Genomic DNA, 15,414 nt, shown 5'->3' on the forward strand with positions numbered 1-15,414 from the left:
TGCCTCACAAGTGCAAGGCAAGTGCTCTGACACTGAGCTCCAGCTCCAGCCCAGTAGAATGTATTTTGATAAACACATATGGATTACAATTTCTCGTTCTTGTTGCACATGATTAGAATTACATGGGCCATGTAATCATATATGCACATAGAATAGTAATGTCCAATTTATTCTACTATCTTTCCTATTTCCATTCCCACTCCCTTCCCTTTATTCCCTTTTGTCTAATCCAAAGTATTTCTATTTTTCCCTACTTCTTACCCCTTATTGTGTGTTAGCATCTGCATATCAGAGAGAACATTCAGCCTTTGTTTTTTTTTTGAGATTGGCCTATTTCACTTAGCAGATAGTCTCTTGTTCCATCCATTTACTGGCAAACTCCATAATTTCATTTTTATTTGTGGCTAAGTAACATTGCATTATGTAAATATACCACATTTTCTTTATCCATTCATCTGCTGAAGGGCACCTAGTTTGGTTTTATATTTAGATATTGTGAATTGAGCTGCTGTAAACATTGATGTGTCTGCATTACTGAAGTATGCTGATTTTAAGTCCTTTGAGTATAAACTGAGGTGTGGGATAAGTAGGTCAAATGGTGGTTCATTCGAAGTTTTCTGAGAAATCTCCATTCTGCATTCCATCGTGGTTGCACCAATTTTCAATCCCACAAGCAATGTATGAGTGTACCTTTTTCTCTACATCCTTGCCATCATTTACTGTTACTTGTATTCTTGATAATTGCCATTCTGACTGGAGTGAGATGGAATCTCACTAATTTGCATCTCTCTAACTACTAGAAATATTGAACATTTTTTCATATCTTTGTTGATTAATTATATTTCTTCTATGAAATGTCTATTGTGTTCCTTAGCCCATTTATTGATTGGGTTATTTGTATTTTTTAGGAATAAGTTTTTGAGTTCTTTATACACCTTGGAGATTAATGCTCTGAGATGTAGGTGGCAAAAATTGTCTCCCATTTTGTAGGCTCCTCTCCACATTCTTGATTGTTTCCTTTGCTGTGAAGAAGCTTTTTAGTTTGATTCCATCCCATTTGTTAATTCTTGAGTTTACTTCTTGTGCTTTAAGTGTCTTGTTAAGGAAGTCAGTCCCTAATCCATCCCCCCCAAAAAAAGTCATGACATTCATTTGGAAAAATAAGAGGCCCAGAATAGCCACAGCAATTTGCAGCAATAAAAGTGATGTAGAAAGCATCCCAATACCAGATCTTAAATTATTCTATAGAACTATAGTAACAAAACTAGCATGGTATTGGCACCAACACAGACAGGTAGACCAATGATACAGAATAGAAGACACAGAGACAAACCCACATAAATATAGTCATCTCATACTAGACAAAGGCACCATAAACATACATTGAAGAAAAGATAGCCTCTTCAATAAATGATGCTTGAAAATCCTATGTAGCAAAATGAAATTAACCCCCTGTCTCTCACCCTGCACAAAACTCAATTCAGAGTGCATCAAGGACATAGGCATAAGACCAGAGACCCTGCACCTAATAGAAGAAAAAGTAGGCCCAAATCTATATCATGTCGGCTTAAGGACATATCCTTCTAACTTTGTCTAGTTTACCTTTCATTAAGCTTTTTCCTAAGATGGTTATCATAATGTAGTCATGAACAGAGACTCAAATAGTTTGCTTTGGGGTTAGTCTTTCTGTACTATACACATATACAGATAATCTTTAAAAAATTTACCTATTCTATGTCAAGAGCTTTGTAAGGTTTTGAACAACCAATAAAAAAAAATAAAAAATAAAAATAAAAATTTACCTATTCTGAATGTATCTTTGTATGATAATAATTCTTAATAAGATAGTAGCAGCAGTAGATATAATAAATTGCTAACAAATAAGAGGTAATTAGTTTTCATGCCAACAAATTAAGTTTACACTCTTAACACTCAGCTTTCTCCTTGAATAAAATGCATTTTAAACTTTACAGAAATTGGAGCTCTTTAGTTTTCTAGCTGTGGTCCTGAATCTAAACTATATATTTCTCTTAATTATATAATATAGATCTTTGCTCAGATATCTTTAATTATGATCATTTTCCTTCACTGCCTTCATGTCTTCCTCTACCCTCTGGTTATCTTCATATTTAAGTGGTGAAACATACCATAGGTACAACATAAAATATATTTAATAACACTATTAAAAATTTCTACATAGCCATGATCCACATTAAATTGTAGGCTGTTGTCATTGACTTAGCAAATTTATATATAGCTCTTACTGATTGCATCCCTTTGCCCCTACTCCAAGATATATCCATAATCCTGACTTTATCAGTTTATTCTGGGTACCATTACAAAATGTCATATGCTTGCTTGCTTAAACAACACACATTTATTGTCTTACAATTCTGGAGGTTAGAAGTCTGGGATCAAGTTGTAACAGCAAGTTTGGTTTCTTTGGAAACTTTTATCCCTGCCTTGCTGATAGCTGTCTTCTTGTTGAATGTTCACATCCACCTTTCTGTGCATGCACAACTCTTGTCTGTGACTAGAACTATTCTTGTTATAAGGACACCTGTCATAGGGTAAGGGTCCACCTTAATGATCCAGTTTTAACATTATCATCTCTTAAAGGGCCAGTTTTCAAATACAGTCACATCCTGAGGTACTGGGAATTAATTATGCCCTCATCATATGAATTTTGGGGGAATGTAATTCAGCCCCAAACACTGAATTTTTGTGTCAATTATTCCCTTGCATATATATTTACACATAAATATAATTACATATAAATTGTTGATCTATATAATTATAAATTGTTTACAAGTATAATTATATATAAATTGCTTATATATGGGTAGCGAGAGTGCATTTATATATGTAGCATTTTTATGCATTATATAGATAAAAAGTGTTTATATATGTGTATATGTGTTCCATTAGAATGTACTTCTGTCATTTCTAATTCTATTTTTGAGATATATAGTTGACTTTTACTTCACTATAACATTTTATGGCATTCATTCTACTAATAATGACATTTGGTTGTATACTTTTTTGACATTATAAACATTGCTCTTATGAAAATTTTTGTATATGCTTTCTGCTATGTATTTTCAAGAATTTCTGTAATGTATTTGTGGAGTAGCAGAAATGCTGAGTCATGGTATTTGTACATGGTCAATTTTACTGAAGGCACATTTTACTTTGGTTCCCATTTTTATATATCCCATTCAATGGCAGAGGCTTCTGGTTACTTTTCAATAGACATTCTCTTATTTCTTTAGTAGAACCCTGATTATTAACTGGGCACATGACTATACAGATTAGACTCTTTATTCTCAGTTTCCTTGTTGAAATGAAAAAAAATAGATATTTGGTGAGGCTTTTGTGGAGACTTTTTAAACAAAGCTGACTGTTAGAAGGTTGTCCTTGTCCTCTTTGCTGTCTGGAACATAAGTTAGATAGTAGATATCTGGAAGCCATCTTGACTTCTAGCCCTGTGCTAGGACATTGGAGTGGACAAAAGGATTCTGGTTCCCTAAGAACACTGTGGACTTTTTTATACTGGTTCTGTACTTCAAAATTTCAGACTTCTTTAATGTGAGAGGGTAAATACTTGTGTGTTTAAGCTAGTATATTTCAAGTTCTTATAGCCTATGGAAAGTCCTAGCTGAAACTTTCAAATTTAACTTGATAATCTGTATCTGATATTTGAACATAAAAATGTTTTGAATTTTCAGTTTTTTATCTCTGAAGCTTAACAATTTCTTGAAACCTCGTAGAGAAAACCTTTATTTCAAAAATGTCATTTGTTTCCCCAAGGAATAAGAGATTCTTGATAAGCATGATTGATAGTCCCAAAGAAACCATAGCAGTGATTCTCTATTGAACAAGAAACCTCTGCCTTGAACAAGTATTTCTATGCAAAGGAGGATTAAGTGGGATGATGTAATTATTATCTGTGAAGTTGTGATTAATCTTACTACACACATTTCCTATCTACTTATATCTTCCTCCAGTTCTGACCTGTGAGTCTCCTCAGAATTAACTATTCTCATTAATTTGTTGAACCATTTGCTATCTGTGAAGAATATAATTTTAAGCAACATATTATTAGATATACTTGTTTTCAAGTCTATAAAATTGTAACTTACTATATTTTATCTTTTGAGATCTTTTTTCTCTCAAAATTAGTTTTCCAAGATTCATCTGTGATTTAATGAGTTGCTAAAAACATGATTTAGGTTATAATTAGCTGTCATAATAGATAAACCCTCAAATCCCAGTATTGCAACTCAATAGAAATTTATTCATCTCTTGCATAAAGTAAAAAATGAACATGCTGTAATAGTGCATGGCTCTCATCCAAGTCTTGAATCAGAACCTTGTAATTTCTTCATGTTGTCCTCTGCTATCTTCAACATATGGCTTCCTACATCACCAAACTCATGTTCCCCCAAAGCTGCAGAAGGAGGACAAACATGCAGAATTCATATAGTACATTTCTATAGGTCATGTATAGAAGTTACACACATCACTTCCTCTCATGTTCCATTTGTTTAAGCTCAGTCACATGGTATGTCAGCCATGGGAGTATGTTTGGCTGATCTCCTTCTAACAGAGAAGCTTCTAGAAGGAGTGCAGTGAGCTAACAGTCTCCAGCTGCAGCATCATCAGGACCTGTCAAAACATTTGAAATGAGGTCTGGCTTTTCCCCAGCAGTTTTTAGTTAGTACTAAGTGCAGCAAGTATACTAGGGTCTGGGCATTTCTACCCAATGTAGAATTCACTTATGGGGAATCTTTGTGCTGAAACTCAAAACTGGGATGATCAAAGCTTTCTCAGAGCTGCACTGCAGTCTGATGTCTCACCTGCCCACTCTTCCTTTGTTTCTTCTCCTTTTACTGACACAAACAGCATCCCAGTCTGAAAGTTCTCCTTACCTACTCTTCTTGCCCTCTTTGCCCTTTGTAATTCATAGGACTCACCCTCAATAAAATTCCTGCAATTCTATTTCTATCTTTGTGTTGGCTTTCTAGAGGACCCAAAAAGACAAGCATGATCACACATAAATCACACCATAAATACAAAGGAGGCTGGAAAGTATTCTTTAGTTCTGTTGCCCAGGGAGAAGACCACCTAGCTTCAGTGAACAGCCAATCAGTATCTTCCATAATTTATTTCATTTTTAGTGATGTATAATAGTCATTTTGTGAATATACAACAATGTATTGTATTCATTTTCCTCTTAGTGGACATTTAGGTGGTTCTGGTTTTTGTTGTTTGTTTATATTTAACTTTACAAGGATTATTGTTATGAAGAATTTTGTATATATTCTGAAACATATGTGTGAGTTTCTCCAAGTTATATGTACTTACCTGAGAGATTGCTAATCTACAATATGTGCATATATTCAGCTGAGATAATGAACAGTTGTTCTCCAACGACATTGTATCCATTAATACTCATGCCAACAATGCATAAGGGTTCCCTTTGGTCCACATGCTTGCATTCATTTATTTTGTTCTACTTCTTAATGTTTGCCAGAATGGTGAGATAAAAGATACTATTTGAATCAAATTTTGTCTCTGTCCTCCAAGGGTTCTAGAATCTGCCAGAGAGGTTTTTATAAGTATAGAGACAACAGGCTCCTCTCTCTCTTACCGCATTCATCTCATTTATACCTATCTGTGTTTATCTTCCTTCATTGCTACCCTTCATCATCTTTTGGGTTCACCTATGGAATTATTTGTCTTGCAATTTTGTTTTGTTTTTTTAATATTTTTTAGTTGTCAATGTACCTTTATTTTGTTTATTTGTGGTGCTGAGAATCAAACCCAGTACCTTACACATGCTAGGCAAGCGCTCTACCACTGAGCTACAACTCCAGCCCTTGTCTTGCAGTTTTAATACCTTTAAATCCTTTCCTTATTAAAATTATTTCATCTGACATTTTATTTTGGTTAATAATAATTTCAGAACTGTCTTAAAATTAAAAGCACACCAAATAAATAGGGGAATCTGGATAAAGGTGAGCTGCCATAAATATATATAATGTACACAATCCAGCAAAATTTCATGGCTCTCTCTTTCCCATTCCCAACTCACTCTGTGTGTACACACACACACACACACACACACACAGACACACACTCAAATACATATATAAACATACATTATACGTGTTATGTATGTGTAACTCAAGTCACCTAGCATAGCACTGAAATTATTGAAAGTGTACATTACGGCAGTGTTATCTTGCAGCATTAAAATTGTTGGCTGAAAAATAAAGTGCCACATGTTTCATCTTTAAAGGCATCCCCCCACCAACTGAATGTTAGAGGCTGCCACTTCCCTGTATTGCTGAGACATGACTTTGGGAAGTATTTCCCACTTTCCTCCCCCATGGGTCCAAATAAAATTTAAAGGGAAAGTTTCATTTGGTACAATGTTATATGTGATCAGAATTATTTCCTCCTATTCTCAAAGGTCTCATATTTTAGAGTCATTGAAGGAATTAAAAACTAAAACATTGTTGGGGACTGTCAGTGCATGTAGTAGAGCCATGAACTTCAGTCAGAATGTAGGGAAAGTTGCTGAACAATGCCTAGGGCAACAGCATGACAGAAAACCTTCATAGGTATGGCTTACAAGAGCTACTACCTGTCTGGAGTTCAAAGTAATGGGCCAGAGCTACAGTTACAAATAAGCAAAGAGGGGAGAGCAACTCCAGAGTAGGCCATTGTGTAATGGTATATGGGTCCTTTCTCACACTTTTGTCTACATCTTATTGCAAAGAAAGTGAAGTGGAAGGTGGTTATAAGACTGGGCCCTGTGCCCCACTCAATCCTTTGGACTCCAAAATAATTTCCTCCAGGCAAGCTGCTATAGACAGAAATTTGTTTCTTCCTCTGTATAAGAGAAGAGCTTTGGACTAAAGATGACCTTCACTTTGTAAAATGAACAAGACTGAATCATGAAAACTTGAATGAAACTGCTCTAATAGCTTAACATGATTGGAAAGGCATGGAATAAGATAAAGCCATGTGTCAAGGACAGACTTCCTATATGACAATGGTCCCATAAGATTATATATCCTAGTGACATTGTAGCCTTATTGATTTGTGTAAGTATACTTATTGTTCACACAACAATGAAATTACATAATGACCCTTTTCTCAGACCATGTCTCTAATGTTAAGTGACAATAATTGTATTATTCAACTCTCTAAGGAGGGAGGGAATGAAAGCACAATAGGAAACAGTACTTGAAAACAAAATTGTTTCTCTCCAATGATTTGAGACCCTTCACTGAATACCACAAATGTTTCTGTGAACTTAGAATACTAGTTATATGCTAACTTGCCATTATAACAAACTTCGTAAATCAGTGGGCCTCAGTTTCTTCAGCTATAAAAATCATAGGTTCATCTATTCAGTGAATACTTAATGTGTACTTTTATATGCCAAGCACCCTGCTAGGCAATAGGCGTACATTATAGTGGTTTTAAAGATCATTTTTTCTAATACCCTGTGATTCTGTTATTTGTTCATGGCACATATATAATTGAAAGACAAACAATTCTGTGAAAATGATTGTCACAACCTGTGAGCCAGTCCTGACTGAAGAAGAAGACAGCTGAGGATAAACAGTTGACAAAGTTTGCAAACTGATTATGGCAGGGCAGTGAAGGCCCTAAGGCTACGTTCAGAAGAGCAAAGGGAGGAGAGCATTTCTTTGCTGATGTATAAGTCTGGGGTATACTGACACAGTTGGTAGGCTACCACCTGGTGAGCTCAGTCAAGAATATGATCCAGTTAGAGGCAAATGAAAGAGAAGGGGCCAGGGAAGATGCTAAGAAACCAAAGTTCAACAGAGAAATGGAAATGTTCCTCACACTACACTTCCCAACCCAGTTCTAGAAGACTTTGTTTTTACAAGATTGAGAGCCAAAACACATGTACATTCCCTATAGTCCCTCCTTTCAGGTTTCCAGGACACCCCATTGCTTTAATTCATCCATAAAATGGTAGATATATGGGAATAGCACTGTTGGTTAATATAAAGTCAGAAAACACAGAGGGCTCACTTTGCCTGAGAAGTAAAGAAATAAACAGATTTTGTTTTGTGTTTTAGAGCAAAATGGCATGGTTTAAACTCAGTCATTTGAAGTCATTTTGTGTTTAAAGGAAATGAGGGATGAATGTGGGTGGAGAAAATGACTCTTCTTGTCCCAGGGAAGTCTTATAGGAAAATAATGTTCTGCAGGCACCCAACTCATCTGGGAAATTGCTGTAAAACCTAGCAAAATACTGGTGCTGCTGCAGCTCAAGCTCTGTTTCTGAAACCATGAAGAGGGGGGAATTTCCATTAAGCACTTTCAAGAGCATCCTACTTTTCCAACTTAAGTTTATAGCATAGTACTGGTTACCATTTCATGAGCAGCTTAACTTCAGTTCTGATGAAGTAAAGCTACAATCCTACTACCTGGGCCTGGTAGTTCACTTTCAGGGACAAAAAATATTTCTCCCTTTTAAATAAATAATTCAATACTTTTAAATAAATAAATGAATGTGCTTTATCTTGGCCTGCCATAATAAAATGCCATAGACTGAGTCATAGATAGGGTTTAAACAAGAGAAAACTCACAGTTTCAGAGGCAGGAAAGTTGAGATCTGGGTACCAGTATGGTTGGGTTCTGACGAGAGTTCTTCTGATTGGCAGATGGCCACCGTCTCATTGTGTGCTTGCATGAGCCTTTCTTTATGTGCCCTCTGAGAGAGAGTAAGAGACAAAGGGAGTGTGCATACGCATGTGAGTTTCTGGTGTCTCTTCTTACAAGTTACTAATCTTATCATGATGGTTATACCTTCATGACCTTATGTATTCCTACCTCTTAAAGGCCCCATTTCCAAATACTATCACATTGAGGAATAGGGTTTCAACACACAAATATTGAAAGGACAAAATTCAGTTCACAGCAGGATGCTTCTTATTTCTTGTCAGCTTTATCTATGGTTAAATTGACAGAGTTATAGAATTTTCAACTATTGCTCTAGATTTAATAAAGGATGATAGCAGTTCACACAAACTCTAGATATACCTAGTGCTATTCAAGGCTACTCACTTATGTATAGAGTAGACTGTTAGAAACCACCTTCTTTCTCAGACTCAATTCTTAACTGAGTTATGGTTACCTACTTGTTACCAACTTTGCTCTGAGATATATTGCCATAATGAATCAAAAAGAAAACACCAGCCCCTGACATTCAGAATTGATCAGACATTCACAGCTTGACCTTAATATTATTTATAAGCTATCTGATACACAAGGCCACTCTATTTTGTTCTTCTTTTGGACATATATAACTTCACAGAATACCAACCACAGAGTTGCACATGATAAAATAAAACAAAACAAAGTGGTTTTATACTTCTGTTTAAGCACAGACAAAATCAAGGTCACTGTGCCACCCATGAAACATACAGTTATAAAATTGACACCTGCCTTTCTTTCAGCATCCATTTCAGGGAGAGCCCTTGATTCCCTAGACCTTCCACTAAATCACCCAACCAATGTCCAAATTCTGTAAGAAGTCCTTTCTGATACCCTTTTACTGAGACACCTTATGGTTCTGCATGGTACCTATTCTCTCTCACTGCAGCAAGCAATAAGTCCAACTTGTTGAACTATGTTTGTAGTGGTCTTTGAATTAAGGGATTAACATGAGTGTATTTGTGGACTCAGATAAAAAGCAGAACAGAGCCCTGTCTTTAGTCGATAGCAGGTTACATTCTAAGAAGTGTTCTTCCAATTCCCTTCCCCAGATGCTCTGTCTGTACTGGCTGGATTCCTGTTTGTGTATCCAAGTGCTAAGCCTGGTTCCATCTATTCATGCTGGGCCTGGACAGTCTTCTGTTAGTCCTGCAGACTTATTTGTCTAATATCCATGCCGAGGGCTGGCACTTGAGAGATCAGGAACTTAACTCTAGTTCTCTAGTTCCCTAAAGTTAAGACAATGTTAGGTAACACCTTGGGTTCTAAAATGTTTATGGTTATTCACTGTCATCTCTAGGAGTTAAAATGTTTTTTGTAAAGGCAAGACTGTCCAGACCCCATCCAATTTTCCCCTGCTTGTGCTGACATCATATCAAAAGAGACAGATTTATTTATCCATTTGGCCAAGGAAATTTGAATTAGGTACCTAGAATAAATAGATCACCATATAAGGGACAGTTTTAGAGGCACAGTAAAAAAAAGTATGAAACAATTTTTATTGTTTCATACTCTTTAAGAAACCAAATGTATATTAAGGATTTTTGGTTGTTTGTTTTGGTACTGAGAATTCAAACAACATATGCTCTACCTCTAAGCTATATCCTCAGCCTTTTTTATTTTTTATTTTGAGAAGAGTTCTCTGTAAGTTTCTTAGGGCCTCACTAAGTTGATGAGCCTGGCCTCTAACCTGTTATCCTCCTGCCTCAGCTTTCTAAGTCATTGGGACTAGAGGCATGTAATACCGCATCTGACTTAAGAAACTAAATGTATATTGTATAACATGTACACAATCACACTGGGAGTCAAAGCAAAATGCTATAATATAGGAACAAGTAAATTTCAGTTAATTTAAATTGAACTTAAAATCAGGCCAAATACTTTTTTTATTAGAATTTCCTCTTCCCAAAGAGATTGAAGATTACACTTAGTTCTGCTTCTTTTGCTGTAAAAACAATAAGATAATAATAAACTGAACATTATGGAAATTGATTATTACATTGATTTTCATGAAATGTTGGAAGCTTCAAAATATGGGCACAGTTACACACACCTGTAATCCCTGTGGCTTGGGAGGCTGAGGCAGAAGTTCAAAGCTAGCCTCAGTAACTTAGTGAGGCCCTAAGACCCTATCTCAAAATAAAAAATAAAAGATCCAGGAGTGTGATTCAGTGGTTAAGTGCCCCTGGGTTCAATGCCCTGTACTTAAAAAAAAAGAAAAAAGATGAGTTTGTGATTTTTCAGACTCTCCAAGTCTATCTTAGTATAATACATACAGTAACCTGTTGATTCCCTGGAACATACTGACTTCTTACTTCTTAATGTCTTAGAGTAGACTGTAAGGGAACCTAAGTAATAAAAATTAAAACCTAGAAATGGGGATACAATAGTTGCCTGGGAAATCTGATATTGCCAAGCTATAGTATTACAAAATGATAAAAAGTAAGGATTCTGAAGAGACCATATTTAAATGGAAATTGAGACTCTACTATCCAGTGTTATCTGAGAAATAGTTCAATTTACATCTTCCTTATCTAAAAATAAGAATAAGAAGAGTACCTACTTCATAAATTATAAATAATTTGAATGAATTAAGTAATTAGGACAGTGTTTGGCATTTAGAAAGTCCTGTATACGCTTGAATATTACTATTATTAAATGCCTTAAATAATAGCAGATGGTGGTTATTACTGACATTATGTTACAAATGAAGGTCTGACAGAGATAAAATGAGATCTAACAATAAATATGAAATAACTATATTTCCCTTTTTAATTGAATTTAAATTTTCAATTTACTGAGTCCTGATGAATGCCTTATCATGAACAAGCATTCAGGCATTTGGGAGACATTAATTTAGTCTAAGTCTTTTATTCTACACTAAAGTGGGGAAACAAAGTTGTCAAGCTAATTTTGAGTAAAATAAAAAATAGAAACCAACTTCCTTATTTCTACTCCATTGCTGTTGGTATTAACTTTCTATATTAGCAATACAATATGATTTGTGATAATTATTCAACCAGTTATTAATCCCAGTTCTCTTGGACATATTGTAGAATTGAATTTCTCTGACCCTTTGAATTTAGGTAGAGATATTTGACTTGCTCTGACCACTGATATGTGAGCAGAAGGAATGTGTATCACTTCAGGGTAGAGCTTTAAGAGCCAGTGCTTAATTTACCACAACCCCTGTTTTCACTTCAGCAGTTATGCAAGCAGAGAGGTGGAGCCTCCCTCATCCCGGATTACTGAGTGAGGTATTAACCTATATGACCTGAGTGAGTGTTGACCTATGGTGAACACACTATAGTCCAGAACCTTGTTGGCTTAAGCCTTTGAGGTTTGGAGGGTGTTTGTCACCATGGCATAACCTAGCTTCTCCTACCTGATCTACATATACAAATGTGCTTGTAGTTATATGCAGGTACACACATATATACATGCACACACTCAAGACTGTAGGAAGTTGACTTTCACATGAAATAGTGTCTATTCCAAATGAGTGTGGATTTTTCCACAAAACAGATTCTAAGATGAAAATGTGTGTTCTTGTGGTTTATTGGCAAGCACTGTGGAGCTCAGCATAAGCAGGGGAATAAAGAAACAGAGGGAGAGGTTGAATCATGATGCACCACAACAAAGGTCTTGTTGACACCACAGGGAACTCCAGAGCTGGGATGGCTCTTCAGAATTATTCTGAATTGGAGCAAGGGAGCTGTATCTCTCTCTCTCTCTGCAGAGATTAGTCATTGGATTTGGCTGTTCCTTAGGAAAAGGGGCATGATATTGAGCAATGAACATGGCAAACAATCTGTACTATCATGGATTTTACTCAGTAGCTGGAAATAAACACATAAACTTAGAAACAAGATAATTATTGAAAAAAAGATCAGTGCTGTTAATGAAAAATTTAAAAAGGATGGTATGTTAGTGACTAGAAGAGGCATTATGATATCATGGTTAGGGGCCTAGACTCTGGAGACTGACTAAGGTCGAGTCCTAGCACTGCCATTTCTCACTAAGACCTGACACAAATTAAAATCTTTGTTCCTCATTTGCAGTTTCCTCATCTGTAAATTCAGAGTATTAGTAGCTACTTTACAAAGTTGCTGTAAAGACTAAATTAGTTAATTTGGGTTGTTTCTGGTGATTTGAACAGTGCTTGGCACAGCTCCCAGAAAGTGTCAACTGTTTTGTCATTATTTGCAGGGAAGAGAGGTGGGTGATTAGAGAAGACCTTGTGGAGAAGGTGACATTTAAAGAGCCAAAGTGTAACCAGTGCACACAAATGGAAAAGCAAGTCAAAAGTTTTAAGTGGGGAAAGAACTTGGCTTAATACAGGAATAGAAAGAAGGCCAATATGTTTAAGTGTAGAAGGGAGTTGATTTGGAGGCTGATATTTAGGTGTGCCATAATAATATATATATATTTGATCTTTGTCCCTGGTTCCTAAAACTTTTGTAATTTGCACCAATATGTGGGACTGACATCTGAAGTGAGAGCAGTCTGGGGCTGAGCCCTTGTATGAAGTCTAACACTAACTCTGGGTAGTTGTATTAGAATTGATTTCAATTTTAGGATGTCAGTTCTTATCAAGAAAGTTTAAGAATGGTTGTTGATGTGGAAAACCCCCACACACTTGGTGTCAAAAGTGTGTTATAAGGAAAAGCAGCTTAGTGGGCATTGTCCAAATCAGATTGGGTAACAATAAAGACATAGCATCTGCTTATATATCTATACTATCATCACCTCCCTGTCCCTTATAGTGACTATTTTAAGATAGGAACTATAGTGGGTGTTGTGATATACTTTCCAGAGGCCCACTTTAGAACTAAAGTTCCAGTTTCCCGCAGGTACTCGGAGTACTACTGACACGTAACACTCAGTTTACAGCACTGTTCCCCAAAATTGCCATTGGCTGAAGAGGGATGACTCACCCATGATAACACCTCCCTTTAGTGGGCAGCCTGCATCTAAAGACAAGTTAATTTGAGTGCATATGGGCCCAACTGGCAAACCCTCACTGGATATCACCCTCTATATCTACTTCAGCTTTAGAGATCCCTGTCAATTTGAGGCCTTTCTTGTCACTACATCACAGTCTGACACTGTCCTCTACCCATTTTTTGCATTCAGAAAGATTTCTCAGGTATGAATCCCAAGATTACTCCCTAGTGAAGTTCCTACATGCTAATCTATATCTCAGAGACTCCTTTTGGGGGGAACACAACTAGCAATAGGGACCATCTTCTTAATTTAGTCTGAACACATACCCCAGAACCTAAATAAATACTTGTCAGATTAATAGATAAATAATAGAAAAGGTTGGTAATGAGGACCATGACTGGTTGGATAGTTGTGTTTGGTGGAATGAATGATGGGAAAGAGGAGAATAATTGAGAATATTAAAAAGGAGGTATAAAGCCACAAGAAGGAAGAATCTTCCATTCTTTTCTCTGTTCAGCACAGGACTTAAGGTGGTGAATGCTTACAGAGCAGTAGAACTTTGAGGGATAAAAATAAGCCTGCATCACCACCAGAAAGTTAACCATCTAAGTGTGGAGCTCTTTCATCTACCCCCTCTTTAGCCCCTAATAAAACATGATTATTTAATTGATTATATGATTTATTTATTTTTAGTTTCTCTAACAAAACACAAATCCTCAGATATTTAAATAAGATTGGAAACAAATGAGTATCAGTTAATTCCAACAATCTAGAAAAGCACATGATAATGCAAAGTGCTTCCTGGGGTTATTTAGGTGATGGTGGTAAAAAGGGAACACAGAGTGTCCACAAAAGGTTTTCAACACACCAAGGTGTTTAGTTAACTTAGATCTTTTGCTGGATAGAAAGACTGGCAAGACAGATGTTAAAGTGCTCTAGAACTCATGCTTCATCTCAAAGTGTAATGTTGGGGCTACCTTAAAGGTGTCTTCTAGACAGTTTCCCTAGTGATAGCTGAAAGGGTAGAAGCAACCTCCTATCTACACACTATACTCCTGATAGTACTGAGTGACCAACTATCAGAAAACATACTTCCTACCATATTCTGATAGTCATAGTGGGCAAAACCACGTATACAATGGCTTGAAGCATTCTTGCCTGGTATATTTCAGACAACACCTGAGATTACACATTGTCATGGAGTGAGATACATTAGAAGTGAAGAGGTGTGACTCTAAACAAAGCTAATCACCAGTGTTCCAGTCGTCTCTCTGCGTGGTTTCCCAGTACCCACCCCCCACATCTCCTTTCCCCACAGGAAAGTACTGCCCTCATGTACCTCCCTACTCATTATGATTTCTTGCCAGGAAGAAGCATGATTTGTTTATTTTGCTCAGCATTTTGATTGTGAGAGCCATATTGGTACTTGTAGAAGACATCTGAACATTTTTATTGTTGTAAAGTAGTCATTGCATGAATATATAAGAAATTTATCAGTTCTGTGTGTGTATGTGTGCATGTACACATGCAAATGATTGTGTCTTGAAATATGCACTGAACTATATATTAAGTGCCTAAATTAAATGTATGACTCAATGGAATATTACATGTATGTACACACATATATAACCACCACCTAATATATACAATATTTTCAGCCCAGAGAGTTCTCTCTTGCCTTTCCACAAACATTAGCCTCCA

The sequence above is a fragment of the Ictidomys tridecemlineatus genome, chromosome X (genome assembly GCF_052094955.1).
Source record: "Ictidomys tridecemlineatus isolate mIctTri1 chromosome X, mIctTri1.hap1, whole genome shotgun sequence".
NCBI lineage: Eukaryota > Metazoa > Chordata > Mammalia > Rodentia > Sciuridae > Ictidomys > Ictidomys tridecemlineatus.